Source organism: Protopterus annectens, chromosome 3.part0, assembly GCF_019279795.1.
Source record: "Protopterus annectens isolate FY-2018-M chromosome 3.part0, PAN1.0, whole genome shotgun sequence".
Classification (NCBI taxonomy): Eukaryota; Metazoa; Chordata; order Ceratodontiformes; family Protopteridae; genus Protopterus; species Protopterus annectens.
In genome coordinates, this window is record NC_056731.1 from 1,293,129,473 (window position 1) to 1,293,146,056 (window position 16,584).

Here is a 16,584-nt window from a genome sequence, read left to right on the forward strand (position 1 = left end):
TGGTACTTTCCTACCTCCCTCCTGCACATTCCTATATTCCTTTCCCTTTGTTCTTCCCCTGCTTGCACCCCAAATCACCACTTTTCTGTCTACCCCATTTTAATACCTTTAATCTGGTCAAAAAACAGAATCACATACAACACACATAAGTAACAAAAAAGCAACAGAGTCTTTCACTTTCTGGCCTCTATGTTTGGCATTGTGCACCAATGCTAAGTGACAGTGAACAGCTCTTCAATGTTATGGTTCTTCTGTGCAATGCTGCTTAACACTCTGCATTAAGGTAACACACAATAACACACAGTAAATGCAGTATAAAGAATTATTTCATTGCCTTCTAAATACTTATTTAAAACTATGACATACACCTGGATTTGAACTCTATATCACCTGGGCTTGAAAAGAAATGTATCAATGCATTTACACCTGCTGTCACAGAGTCAGCTGAGCAGCAGGTGTGTTTCTTGCAATCAATACTTAGAACTCTCATAGTTTTATTAAAAAGGCTCTTGTTTGTTCACCACTTAATTATGCACAATCAGGGGGAGCTGTAAAATGTGTATCTCACATTTGGAAGCATTTTTCCATTGACTGTGCAATACTGCTGCTCAGCAGTGAGCTATGCAAAGTTGATCATAACATGTATTACTTCTGTTTACTGTTAATTTAGTCTCCATCCCATATAAGCACATTAAAACAATAGGAAGGCACTATCTAAGAAAATAGCACATATTTCCAATGTAACCACCTATTGCTTAAGCACATCCACTGCAAACTTGATCTCTCAGTACTGTTTTTGCAAACTAGGAACTGGAGTAATGGTTAAGTTGTTTAGCTCACAAACAAAAGGGAAACTGGTTAGGCTTAAAGTGGTTCACAAGGGCATCTAGCTTGGTACTTACCTATGATATGAATATAACAACTACACTACAGAAACAAATAAATGCTGCATGTATAATGGCAATTCACATTCAGATTTTCCAGTATATTGCAGTAATGTGGACACCTGCTTTCATATAGTTTGTAAAGCTGTCTCTTAAAGTATACTTGCACACTGGAAACACAACACCAAATGTTACACATTGCATACTCATTAATCTGGTAACATAGGAAACTTTAATATTTTGACATTTGGGCATGGCTAGCTATCCATTACATGCAGGGCTCCAAATATGTTCTTTCCAATATTGACTGCTGATGTCATCTACTATAAATTGGCCTACAGTCTTGTAAAAGTCAAACTTGTGCCACGGTGCTTGCATAAACTACTGAGTTCTCTGCAGTCAAATGGTGTGTGTGTGTGTCTGTCTAGTCAGAAGAACATAATTGAGTATCCTGCAGTTATCACTCCAAACTCATGGAGCACCAATATTTTGACAGTTGCAAAAGTTTACACATCCATTTCATGCAGTCCTCTCAACATCTTCTCTCCAACATTCACTGTTGATGACATGCACTATAAATTTGCCTGCAACCTTGTAAAAGTAAGACTTGTGCAGTGGCACGTGCATAAACTACTGTGTTCTGTAATCCATGCACTTAGATAGATAGGGATTTTGTTCTCACTGCAGTCAATTGATGTGTGTGTATGTGCATTTGTCTCTGTCTAGTCAGAAGAGCATAATTGAGTATTAAGCAGTTATCACTTCAAACTCTTGAAACACCAGTATTATGACAGATGCACATGCCTACACATCCATGTCATTCAGATTTCCCAACATCTTCTCTCCAACATCTACTGCTGATTTCATCCACAATAAATTGACCTGCAGCCTTGCAAAAGTCAAACCTGTGCAGTGGCATTTGCATGAACTACTTAGTTTTCTAGTCCATGCACTTAGATAGGTAAGGGTTCAAATCTCACTGCAGTCAGCTGGTGTTTGTATGTTTGTCTAGTTAGAAGAGCATAACTGAGTATTCTGCAGTCACCACTACAATCCCATGGAGTACCAATAGTTTTACAGTTGGACATGCATAAACATCTATTTCATGCAGGCCTCCCAACATCTTTTCTCAAACATCCATTGATGATGTCATCCACTAGAAGTTGTCCTACAGCCTTGTAAAAGTTAGTCTTCTGCCATGGTGCTTGCGTTAAGTACTGCCTTTTGTAGTCTTTGTATATAGATAGATAGGGGTTCTGCTCTCACTCTGCTCTCACTTCAGTAAACTCAGTGCAATCAACTGGTGTTTTGAGCTTGCTTGACATTAGAGAGAGCATTTTATGCCAGCATGTTGGACACTGCTATTATCATCTTCCTGTCAACAGACTCTGATGATGTCATTAGCTATAGCTGCCTGTCAAGCTTGTTCTGTTAATATCACAGGCCAGGTTAATATCCATAGAATGAGTGACTATTGTGCCATTATATTTGTTGATGTGAAACATTTCCATCAGGCAGGGTCAGAGACTGGCCTGTAGGCCAGGCACAAGTCACTCCATTCTATAAAATACAGAGTACAGTGAGAGGGCTTCCAGTCTAGCCACATACATCATGGCATGGTTTGTAAGCCCTGTATTTTCATGTCGAGAAACCCCCTGTGGTCTCTCCAGCTGCTGCTAGTATCTGGTGAGGTACATGCAAAAGGGAGCATTGTACTCTGTTAGTGTTCTGATTAGGTTTGAGTACAGTGGTGTTATAACATCTTCACACCTGGATATGATGGCCTGACTTATGAGGTGCAAAACAGAAGGCTTTCCTTACAACTGTGGAAACTTGGTGGTTGATGTTTGGATTGCTATCTACCTGTGTTCCCATGTCTTGCACTACTGGTTTTGACCTTGGGGGGGAGTGTTGTCAATACTGTGATTAGCAGGGAATTCCACTTTGCAGAAGTCAAATAAAATGGCACATTTTTCCATTTCTTTGTTGACCCCGTGGCTTTGGCACCAATCATTTGTCTGTGTTAGCCTCTCCTGTAATATGTAAACATCATTGGTCGACTCATTGATTGCACTCAGTATGCAATCATCAGCAAACTTGATTGCACTCAGTATGCAATCATCAGCAAACTTAGTAAACCAAAGGCCTTATACTTTAGACTGGACTTCCAAGAAATAGATATCAAACAGTAAAGGGCGTAGCATAGATCCTTGTGGTATGCCACTGGTGACAGCTGTACTGGTAGATGTTTATTCAACAACTTTCACAGTATGTGTTCTATCAGTGAGCCAGTTGACTAACCATCTACAATTGTAAGAGTTAATACTCAGCTGAGAGAGTTTCTCAACAATACCTGAGTGAAGAATTGTGACAACACCCTTGGCCAGACCAGCATAGGCGGTAAGCACTGTCTTACATTCATCCAGCCCTTTGTTGACTTTGTTAAAAAAAACTACTATGTTTAATAAGCATGATCTACACTTAATGAAACCAAATTGTGCTGGGTCTAGAGTTTGAAGTTCATATCTGTCCTTGTTTATAAGGCCCATGACAATTATTTCCATGGCCTTGCAGATGAGACTGGTTAGACGTTTAGGTCCATATTTCCCAAGGTTGGTTGATAGCCCACCTTTGTGCGAGGAGACAGATGATGTTAATTTGGTCCACTAGGCTCTGTAGTTGATTGCTTAGTAAGTGATGCACACAGTGCATACATAGCTATTTAACAACATTGATGGCATGGGTTACATTCATGATAGTGTGGATTGTGACATATATATATATATATATATATATATATATATATATATATATATATATATATATATATATATATATATATATATATATATATATATATATATATATATACCATGCACACCTGTCAACTAGCCTGGATTGTTCATAATGTCACATACAAGTATAGCAGTGTCTCTACTAACACCTCCAGCAAATGATATAGTGTCAGCATGGTGAACTTGATTACCCTCACAAATTTCTGACATCGCATAATACTTGTACAAGTGTGTTAATGCAGAAACATACACGATCACTTACAATCACATATATTATGTCCGAGACATTGGATGACTGGTGGTATTATTCTGATATTATCCATGATTGTGCATGCTTCAGTTTACCATTGTCCATGAGCCTGTAACTATGTGTCCCCATGTGGAGTCATATTCAGAGAACCTATTTTGTACAGCTTCACAATATGCAGCTAACCCCTATTGTAGATAACATCCATGATAGATGTCCTCTCCACTGTACATGTCAGAATGCTCATATCATGAAGACATCTTCTCCATTGTTGTCACCTTGTGTGACAATCACATAGTATACATTTACATAGTGCAGTCTATAATGTACTGTACTGTACCATGTTGATATGTGATTAGTCTTCCTGCTGCAACCATCTTCCATTTACATGCCTTCCTCTGCTGTACATTGGGTTGTTTGACTTGTCCTCTTTCCATGCGTTCATTCCTACAATTCATCTGTGTGTCCTTATTCAATACACACACTTCCCCTGTCTGATTATAGCAGTCAATGTGTCATTATGGATCATTTACACAACATTTGTACAGAATGCCTGAAATGGGATTCTGCAACACTCTGCACTGTATACACTGCACTGTAATGTGTTTGGTATACATTGCTATATTATTAACCCTGCTAGTCATTGTGGCATTCTGCACAATCTCGCAGACCTTGTTTGTCCATAAGTAAACAGGTCGACATGTCTGCTGCTATACATGTTGCTTTTACATGGTTTCCTGGGCTGGCCAGCAACACTATTGCTAGCCACAAAACTGTGCTTGTTAATGTTTAAACCTGATGCACAGAATGAATACGTAATTACCACTGCTGCTCACCATGCAAACATGTAAACTCTGTGTAGGCTTGACACGAGTTTTTCTAATCCCCAAGCTTGTAAAAAAGGGCAAAACTAAAGTCAAGTTCCTCTTCCTGTTGTATGCTTATAAAAAGTGAACTTTTGTCAACTGTAAATTATTTGCATCCAAGTAAGTTAAGGATTATAGATCAGGTTCCTAGTTGTGCTCACTAAAAATATCTTCAAGGAATTACTTTATAAACAATATTTTACCTTATAAATAGGTATAGGCTACCATGTGATCAAAAACACAGTTTCTATAATGCCTTTAACACAACGACAGCAGTTTACTCAGTCACTATTGCAATTTATTGAAATATGCAGGATAGTGTAATAAGAGCAGAATGTTTTGTGGGCATGACAAAAGCATTCAGATTTGTCATACATGCCCTTCTTCTTAAACAATGTAACAAAATTTACTTTTGGAATTAATACAGTATAGTTGTTTAAGAGTGGCAGGCAAATAGAACATTCCAGGTGTATATCAACCACTCCTTTACTGACACTGGCACTCTTAACATTACTGTGCCACAAGGGCCTGTATTTAATTCATATCTGTGTACCCTATTCATAAATTACCTAAATTGTGATGTACTTTATCTCAATAAAGTAATGTACTCAGAAGCCTGTCTTCTTTTAACCACCCACAAAAACAAAACTAATCTTTAGCAAACACTTCAGACTAATGCTATTACTGTCTGTGGTTAGATTTATGAAAACATACCAATAATCACTCTCAAAACATCATGTTTTATGAATTCAATGCCTCACCAAATCCAAATCTGGTAGTTATTTCTCCTGTAGTAGTAAAAGACAATTTAATATTCAGATACCCATTTTTACACAGCAAAAATATCTCAGCATATTGTTAGAGCCTACCTTATCGTTCACACTGCACACAGGTAGCACAACTAGCAAAATGCTTTCTCAACTGAGACTCTGTTAGAAAATATCTCACCTCTTATCTCCAAATGCACAATGCTTCCTAGCTTGAAATGTTCCTAACCTCAGCCCTTCTGCTTTTAACACTGCCCTCAGTCTCAAATACTCATACTTATTTGGAAGCAGAAAATAAATTATGCCATTTGTACTACTGCCAGATACCTACACCAATCAGTGAGATCTACTAAAATATTTCCAATAGCTTCCAGCCCATAGCAGAGCAACAGTGATACTTATCATTCTTCTATTCTTGGTTAGTGCTCACTCTTAATGTCTTCTTTGTCTTTGAAAGACCCATCCTACACTCTTTAGGGCTACTCAAAATAATAGCAATACTTTGTATAGACTATGTTTTGGCACAGCAATAGGTGAGTGGGATTTCATTAAACTTGGTCTTGCAATTTGAAGTAATGTTCAGTTAGAAATAAGAATGCTTTAATGAAAAACTTAAAAAACACCTTCACAAACAGATTATCTGTGTGTGTTTCACAATGCAACATAATTTCAGTGGTTATACTTATCCTCTGCTAATCTGTCTACATTTATGAGTGGTTGCACATTAACAATTGTTTCATTGTTCAGAAATTGTCTAGTTATAATTCTTCCAACAATTCCTATAAATAGTGTGCATATTATAGATTAAATTCCATTTGGTCTTATAAATATTGTACATGTATTCCTTTTGCACATTTGTTGCAAAGTGAGATATATTTTGCAATCTTCTCTCTGTTTGCTAATAATACCAGATTTTTGCTCATTATACTGTTTCTACTCATTACATGCTCAACCCAAGCCTGAACTGTATCTGAAAAAACATCATTAGGGGTATGTGGCCAAGGTGGCTAACTGAGAGCAGCAACTGGTAAAAGCTTTGTGACTTAAAACTTTTCTCTGACAGATAATTTAATCAAAAATAGAATTTGGAGATACTCAATAGCTATGTATATTCACTAATAGTAAGAGAAAGATTTGTAGTGTCAAGTTCTGCAAAAGCTATAATTTTGCTGTCAGAATTTCATTTGCTTGGTTAAGAGAAAGAGAAGAGACTTCAACATGAGCCACTCAAAAAATGGTACACAGAATTCTTCTGTTAAAAAAGATATTTGATCATAAATATTTAGCATGCAGGATGTATTACTAAAATGGACAAATTGGATACTAAAATAGAAAGTTTCACTAAAGAATCCAGAAAGAAAAAGGTGGAGCATTTAGAAATTCTTCTGAAAAAACAAAATATACAAATTAGTAGTATAGAAGAAATTTTACATAACTGTGAAGGGAGAATAACTGAAGGTGAGTCTCAGATGAATTCCATTTAAAACAAAGTAACTGGCTTATAGATAAAGTTGATGATATAGAAAATAGACTGAGATGAAAATATATCAGAACATGTGGCATACTTGGGGAGTCAATATAATAAACTTCTTAGTAACCTGGCTGTATAAACTCTTAAATGTACCTGAAACTTTATGTTTTGGGATTTGGAAGGGCACATAGGTCATTAAGAATGCCTTCAAAGAAGGAAAACTCACCACCATGTTCAATAATAGTTAAGTTTACGTCCAGCATGGAAAAGATCAGATACTAAAAATAGTGTGCTCCAGCCCACCTATTAAAGGATTTGGGCATGTAAACAAATTTGGCAATTACTATTCCAAGTAAAGTAATGAATAAAATGATATCCTGCATGCTCCTGATTAAAGAAATTAAAAATAATAATATAAAAGCTATTTTAATGTCCTTTTATTATTGTTTTTTTTTTCACTTACCCAGTGAGCCGGGGGGGGAGTGAGGCCCACCAGGGCTCTCTTTTCTGGCTCCAAGCAGCCTGGGCATCTAAGCATGACCCACTCTGGGAACAGTGTCAGCTGGGGAGTTCCACTTGGATTGTATACCTGTCAAAGAGTAATGCAGGTGTCCTAAGGCAAGGTCAGGAAGGACAAAAACCTCCCATGGAATGGAAAGGCAAAAGCTCAGTTGATCTTGAGTTTTCAGTATGAATATAATCTGTGAAAGCAGTACCTCGTGATACTTCTGGCTTTTGGGGTTTTAAGCAGTAGGTGTCAGAAAAGTTACCACAGGAATAACTGACTTTTGATGGCTAAACATTCATAGCAATAATTGATCCTTCAAAGTTGGCTATTCCGATCATTGTGAAGCAGAATTCACCAAATGTTGAATTGTTCATCCACTAATAGGGAACATGAACTGGGTTTACACTGTCATGAGACAGGTTAGCTTTACTCTACTGATGATGTGTTGTTGCAACAGTAATCCTGCTCATGATGACAGAAACCACAGGTGTAAACATCCAAATATTTCTTTCTGAAGGAATTAAAGTGTTTAACACACTGGAAGAGGTATCTAGATTTCTTAATAAAAATCAAGTCCTTAACAACACTGAAGAAATGGATTGGAATGATGCATCCATCAAGAGACAGTGAACTGAATTCACCAAAAATTGCTTCTGAAGTTAAAAAGCTTAAAAACAAGTGATTTTTATTTTCTGAGTGCAGGACCTTTATTTTCCTGAAACAATACATTTACCCTGTGAGTAAAGGATTTATTTGGTACTTTAAGCTCCAAACATATGTAAGTATGTATTTATGTCTTAAATTAAAGCATTTCCATGGTAGTGAATATAAATATTTAGTATTACTACATTTATAATGAAAGACTTAATATATTGTATTTAAATTAAACTTATAAATGCATTTCTAAATACTAAAGACATATTTCATGTATGAAAATGGCATTAAATTATAATTAATAGAATTCCTAACTTTAAGTTGATATAGGATTTTATTTTAATTTTACTTAGTATGTGCATTATTAGTTTAAATGAATGTCAGATCTAAGTAATATGCTAAGTAAAAGTGTTAAAGTGTTGGCAACTGCGTTTTCTTTGTTCCTTGTTCTTTAATAATACATTTCTTCACAGTTCATTTATGAAGTAATTAGCATGTAAAATAAGCATGAGATCAAAAGAGTGATTTAGTTATGTGGAACTGCTTGATACTTCTTTGTTTTGCTTCTCACCTGCTTCTTGAGCTGCTTTAATGAAAATCTGAGCCCTAGAAGAGTGCAAAGTGATTACTAATGTTTATGAAAGCAGGAAGTGCCCGAATCTCAGCAGTGATGATAAGGAGAAGAGATTTTAACTTCTTTTCAATTGTATATGTGAGGAATCTACTCAAAATAACATTTGTTAAAAATGTTTATTTAGAAGTGAAGAATTGAAAACACAAACATAATAGTAATGTTTTACATCTTGCTGTCTCTGATATATAATTTACTTTTCCTGAATGCTAGTAGCTTATGCTGCATTATTATTCCATATTAATGGGGAGTAGTAAAAGTAGATGTGTGTTATTGATTAGAGTAGTTTAGAGGAATTAAGAAGAATGAAAAACTTACAGAATACATTAGCAACTAATGTATGTTATGAGTTGTCATTTTCACATGCTGTAGTTAAATACTAATGTCAGGATGTGAAACTCAGGCCAGAACAACAGTACACAATTGATAAAGACACACATCTAAATTAGACAGATGTGAATGCATTTATTTATAGACAAGATTGCAAATATATTATAATTAATAAGAAGAGTAAATATCTTATGGATAATATGCAAATGCACAAGGAAAGAAACATATTTTATGCACTATTAATAGAAGAGTAATATTAGTAAATTTAGAAATATGTACACACGCTGCATCTCTAATAGAGTGCTGATGAATTCATAGCTCTTTGGAGACTTCAGAAATGCAAGTTATATAAAATAATGTACAATATGAATGGACAAATAAGACAGAAAAACATATCTGACTAGCAAACTGCTTAGAAGGAAGATATATATATATATATATATACATATATATATATATATATATATATATATATATATATATATATATATATATATATATATACACACACACACACACACACACACACACACACACACACACACATGACAGAAAAGTAAATGTATAAGATCTCATATAGTTTTGACAGAAAATTACATGAAAATATATTCAAAAGATCATGAAAACTGAAATCTGATATATGGTTACATAAACTTTGAAGCTTTTTGCATATTCTACATAATAGGATTCAATATGTTTACCTGAAATAACTCATTTCATAGGTCAGGACTGAAATTTGATTGTTTTGTTTCTGAGTCAGTTATTTTCTTTTGATAGTAAGTAGAGTAGATTTTTCAAGATGTTTGAAACTGGGAGAGGAGAATGTGGCTTGAAAGGAATGTTATGTAAAGTTTAAATTCAGTAAAGGCTACAAATGTTTTTTGACTCTGTTAAGTAGTAAGATATTCCCTTTATACTTCGTAATGTATATTTTTATGAATTAATGAGTTATAGATTTTTAGATCTTTTGATATTTATCATACTAAAGGTATTATGCCATTTTAAGATAAAGGCACTTGTACTTTTAAAATTAATTCAGAGTTTTTGTTAAAGTTATAAAATATGTGTATATTTTTCAGCATAATACATGTATATATGCAGTTGTTTTCCTATTGTATAATAGTTCAGTAAGCTTAGATTGTCTGTCACCTGAAAGTTTACAGATAACTTTATATTGTCATGTCCAGCTCTCCTCTACTTGCATATTTAAAGTTTTAGTTACAATAAAGTTAAATGAGCAAACAATTTATAAATACCGTTGTGTAAATACATATGTATTACATTTGTCATTGTGATGATATGAGATAGTGCCATCTGTGCCAGGGAGAGTAGGGCAGTCCATGTGTAACATAAGCCAGCATACCTAGCTGGAGTTTTGTAAATAATTTAATGTAATTTGATTATCACACTGATTTATACACATGCTTGTGTTAAAAATATATTTGCAAAGTTGCTTGTGTTAAAAATGCATCAACAGTGGGCCCTGCTTGGCAGAAAAGATATATGCATGCATGTCAGACAGTATTATTATTATTATTATTATTATTATTATTATTATTATTATTATTATTATTATTACTGATTAAATGTATATGCTTTAACAGAGAAATCTGGAAGGGAAGAGGTTACTCTCAGACAGCTAATTTTGAAAAACAGGTTGAAAATTAAATGGGTTGGTTTAGGCCATAAAGATTTTATCTTACAGGTCTGATTGCAGCCAGAGACAAAAATGTCTGGGAAAACCAGGACTAGGAATCTTACTGTAGTTTCCTTAGGGGTGAATTAATTCCTAGCCAGGAAGGGTAGAAGTTTATGAAATTGTTTTATAGCTTTCAGATGGTGCAACAGATCTTAGCAACACTCTGGGTGCGTATTGTACCAGAGACAGGTGACCAGATGTGATGTCATTCTATAACCAGCACTGAAATGGTTCTTTAGATATTAGTGAGAGATATGACATAACTCTCACAGCAGCACTTTGTTTTTTGGAACCTGACAGGAAAGATCTCTCACAGACATCTCACACAACCACACACCTCATCTTTCCTAGCTGTAGTATGCAACACATCATCTTGCCTTTGTAATAAGTAACTTAATGAGGGAACTGTAATTCTTTAGTCAGTCAAGAAACTATAGGGAGATTAGTTAGGTATTTTTGTCTGCATTTGTATGAATCTATCCAACTGTATTATTGTTTTATATCTTCTGTAATTGAAACCCTTGTGCTTAATATAACTAGATATTCAGTATTTTCATGTTTTCTATTTTATTATTGATTATTAACTATTTATATACCATTCATTGTGACTGGTCTTTTAGAGAATACTTTTAACATCTTAAAAGTACATATGCTTATTTTAGTGACAGTGTGACCACTCCTGAAAACCATGCTGCACTGGTCAGCCTCTACCATTTGCATTAGTATTAATCTTGCTCGGTATAATTGGGTACCCTTTCAAGTGCCTTAGAGTTTCTCATTTGTAGCAGGTAATTACATTATAGTTTGGGCAGAGGGGGCACAGCTGGTAAAGGTGTGCCAACCTTTACCAGGTTTGTGTGTGTGTGTGTGTGTGTGTGTGTGTGTGTGTGTGTGTGTGTGTGTGTGTGTGTGTGTGTGCACTACTGGGAACAGGGACACAGAGCTCCAAAGTGGTCAGTGTGGAGTATTGTTTGGGGCCTGGAGAGAGACAGAGAATCCATCCCCAGGTCTGGAGTGTGCTCCCTGTGTGCTCTTCAGAAAAACTGTGCTTGGTGCAGAGAGCTGCATATGAAAATACTGTGTGAATTATTTTTTTCTCCAAGAGTCTGGTGTCATTGGTGAGGACTTAGGGTCCTTCATTACTGGCCTAGAGTATGGACCATCACAGTCAGATTTACTATTTGTGATTACTAGAAGTAGTTTATTAAAGTTTTAAATAGTAATGGGGAAATAGTTGTAGATGGCAAAATATGCAATTAGGTTAGTAGTCTCAATATTTTAACTTATGTAAGATATTATATTAATTATTTCTAAGTCACAGTAGATTTTGGCTAGTTTTTGATGAAATTGTATGTCTTGCTTGATAGAAAGATAGTTTAGTAATATGTCCGGCAAGCAAACTAGGAACTTCAGTATCCATGCTAGGTTGTGTTTTACTGGTAATGTATACAGTTGCAGTTCTAGATTTGTTTCTGTTTTTGTTACTTATGTGTTTTAGTAGTTTAGTTTGTAGAAAGGAAAAACTAAAAAATGTGGAAGTTTGACAGTGTTAGAGAAATACATTGCAATTTTATATACAACTACATCGATATGATGGATAGCTGTATCATCTTATCTCCTGTCAAAATAAATATTCTCAAATACACAGTATGTATAGTTTTAATATATTGTCCATTTATGCAAATAGATGAAATAATTGCAAAAAAGAAAATCATTAATGAAATATTTAAAATTAGAGGAGGTATCATATTATTGCAAGAGACTCACTTGATAAAGATATTAAATATCTAAATAACTTAAGTTATGAAATGTTATCATCAGATTCTTTTAACAAAAAAAGGAGACAAACTGCTATAATATGAAGAATATCTACTGTAATGCCTATGATAATAGAATCTATTAATGATCCCAAAGGAATGTATACAGTTAAAATAATTAAATACAATATCAAATCTATTCAATAGCTAATTTATTTTTATTGGGTCCTTGAAATACATGTGAGAGTGGCTAAACATCACTTTAACTTATCACAAAATCATTGTCAGGGTAGTTTAATTTAAATTTGAGATTTTATCTGAATATCTAGTGTAGAAGATACAAGTGAGCAGATGAAAGTTAAAATTCTAACAGTTAAAGCACTAAACAACTGGATTAGTAATACTAATAATCAAGCTGATTTAACAGTAAAAGCAGAAGAGAAATCAGTACTTTTCACCATTTCTTTTATGCGCATGAGACACAAAGTAGAAAAGTAGAACTGATAGGATTTATGCTTCCACAGATGTAGTTAATAAAGTTAATTATTTAAACCTATTCCATGTCTTTTATCTGATCATAATGCACTAAGTATTAAAATATCAATGGGTCTAAGTAAATTTAAGATTATTTACAGGATTCTAGTGTATATGATAAAATTAAAAGAACTTAAGAGTTACCTTACCTAACTAAGAATTGTCGATGTTTGTATGATACCATTCAGGTTCGTAAACTCATACCATAGAATTCCTTAAAAATACATATTAAAGATAGAAGGGAAAGACTGCCTAGTGTTAAAATTAAAGAGTGGGATAAAGAGTTATTAGAAATGCAAGATATGTACATGAAGTAAGGTTTGTACAACATACAAAGAAATTATCAAAAAACAAATAAGCAAAAAGATAGCAGACACTTCCTAAAACAGAAATTTATTAAACATTAATGTTTAATAAATTTCTGTTTTATGAAGTATTTGCTATCTTTTTGCCTATTTTTTTTGAGTTTGTTGTTTTTTGCAAAATACAAAAAAAATTAGATAATGCTGAAGTCATTAAAAACAATGACAAAGTATCAAACAATTTAAGACATAAAGTGGAAACAGCTCTAGAAAAATTAAAATTGCACAGGTATGTGATGACTCAAAAAATCTTCACAGATTAGTTAATAGAAGTAAGATGTTAAACAAAAAAAAAAGCACAAATCAACACTATCCAAAATAATCACACTAATAAGTTTACTTCAGACACAGAAGAAATGTTTAATATATTTTTCAAAATTTCATGAGGATCTTAATAAAGATAAAAATAATAATCCTGATGATTGCAAAATTGATAAGAATTTAAAGAAAATGTTACTAATGAACTTAATGATCAGCAAATGTCTCTGTTGAATAAGCCTATTAACCTAATAGACGTTAAAGAAGTTTTTTAAAAAGGAAAACACTAGAAAGCACCAGGGTTAGATGTCACAAGTATGGAATTATATAGTCCACTTCCTTTAAATATTATAGAATTACTGAGCAAAATTTTCAGAATAATTCAAGATGACAAAAATTCCTCCCTCATGAAAATTTTATGTAACCTCACCTATACTGAAAAGATGAAACGTTAGTATCCTCACATAGACCTATTTCATTATTAAATGTAGATTATAAAATATCACTCCTGTCTATCTGATGAATTTGGGCATCTTTAGGCAATGTAGAAATTGCCTCATGTACACAGACAACCCTCTCCTCTTGCCACCCAACACTACAACCTGTGAGAGATGCACTTATCTAGCCAAACTGGAGGTAAAGCTCTCTCCAACCAAGACTGAACTTGACAGTCACGAGGAGAAGGTTAACATTTGCACCACACCACACTCATCACATAGTCTCACTAAATCTACACCACCAAAATCTACACATAGTAACACAAAAACATTTGTGGAGGCTCTCAATAATAATCTGTCTAAGCAACAGAGACCTCCAAAGTAGAAACTCAAGCAACCTCCATCCCCCAACACAACCCAAATGACACATAGCCCACAGACTCAGTGTGCCACTCAACCACAGCCAATAAAGCAAAACAATGTACCCAACACACTAGTCATAGGTGACTCTATAGTCAGGCACACTAATGTCCCACTCACGAGGCTACCCAAGGAGAAGGTTACTGTCAGCTGCTTGTCAGGTGCCAGGATCCACCACATAACCAACGCACTCAGGTCACTCCACAACAAGTACAAATATGACTCTGCCATTGTCCATGTTGGTGTGAATGATCTGAGATGTACCTCCATGGACTACATGAAAAGAGACATGGAAGAGCGCTCCGATCTTGTAGCCCAGGCAGGTATGACCCTAGCACTGAGTAGCATTCTGCCATCACCCAGAATGATCCCCCAGTACAAGGACAAAATGATTGACTTCAACAATTGGCTAAACTTCTGGTGTCATTCTAAGGGAATCCAGTATCTGTCTGCTTGGGATGACATGGTTGACAGACCACGATGCTTTGCCACAGATGGCCTGCACCTGTCACCCCTGAGATTCCGGATACTGGCTAAGGCTCTTGCTGCCCCTAAAGTGCCTTTTTTAGGCAAGGTTCAAATAACAAATTCACCACCATAACAGGAACAGGCAAGCAAAAACTGAGGGTAATGCTACTCAATGTTAGAAGTCTAAATCTCAAAATGCACTCACTCAAGGCACTCCTTAAAATGAAGAACATTGATAGCTGTGCAGTGACTGAGACCTGGTTCAAGGTACCAGAGAGCACCACTGCACTACTAGGCTATAACTCATACCACACTTTTTGGCCATGTAACCTGGACCTAAACACCAAAGGCAAAGGTGTGTCCATATTCATTAAGGATATCCACACCTCCAGGCTAGTTGCTCAGCATAATGCATCTGAGGTTATCCAGGTGCAACTAACTCTGGGCAAAACTGCAATCCAAATTGTAGCTTGCTACAGATCCCCCACCATGCCACAGGATTCCCACTCCTCTTTTCTTGATGTACTGGAAAATATTAGGATTAAGCCAAACACTCTAATAATGGGTGACTTCAACTACCCCACCATTAACTGGGAAAACTACTCGTGTACCAACTCCTTAGCTCAACACTTTCTGGAATTCATAAACTCCAATGCCCTGGATCAACTTATCCACACCCCCACCAGGGGCAACAATATCCTAGACCTAGTCATTAACAACATGAGTGACCGGTGTTCCACACCTGAAGTCAACTCCTTGTTGGTCCAATCCGACCATAAGCTAATCACCCTTGACATCCACATCCCGACCCACCCCCATTAAAGGAAACCACAGTAAAAATTTCTCCAAAGCCAACTTCATGCTTCTTAAGACAGAAGTGGTGAACTTCATGACACCCATGCAGATGGACAATACAGTTACAACTGCTGAATCCTACACAAATGCACTCTACAAGCACTTACACGAGTGTAAGGATCATGCTATCCCAAACAGAACCAAGACGCTATCCTCCAAAAAAAGGAAGCCAATCTGGTGGCCCCCTGCCATAAACAACAGAAGGAAGAAACTGTTGCAAAAGAGAGTAAAATCCCATGAGTGGAGGAGCTCCCTGGTCAGCCTCAGTAAGAAGCTGAGACCCGTTATAAGATCCTCCAAAACTAGCTATGAAAACAAAATTGCCACTAATTCCAAGGACAACCACAAAGCATTCTATAGCTATGTCAAGAATCTTGATGACAACACCCAGATCTGGTCTGAGGTACAGCAGAAAGGCAAGAAAATTACAGAACCAACAGATATTGCCAACATCCTGGCAGAAAGGTTCAGTGCTAACTTTACCCCCCTCTCACCCCTTAAAGGCCCATATCTATACAGAAAGAATGCAGAGTCCCTGTAATCACAACTACACAGATAAAAGCTGCACTCTCTAAAGCCAAAACACAGCATCCATGGGACTGGACAACATCCCAGGCTGCATTTTACATGAACAAATGCTC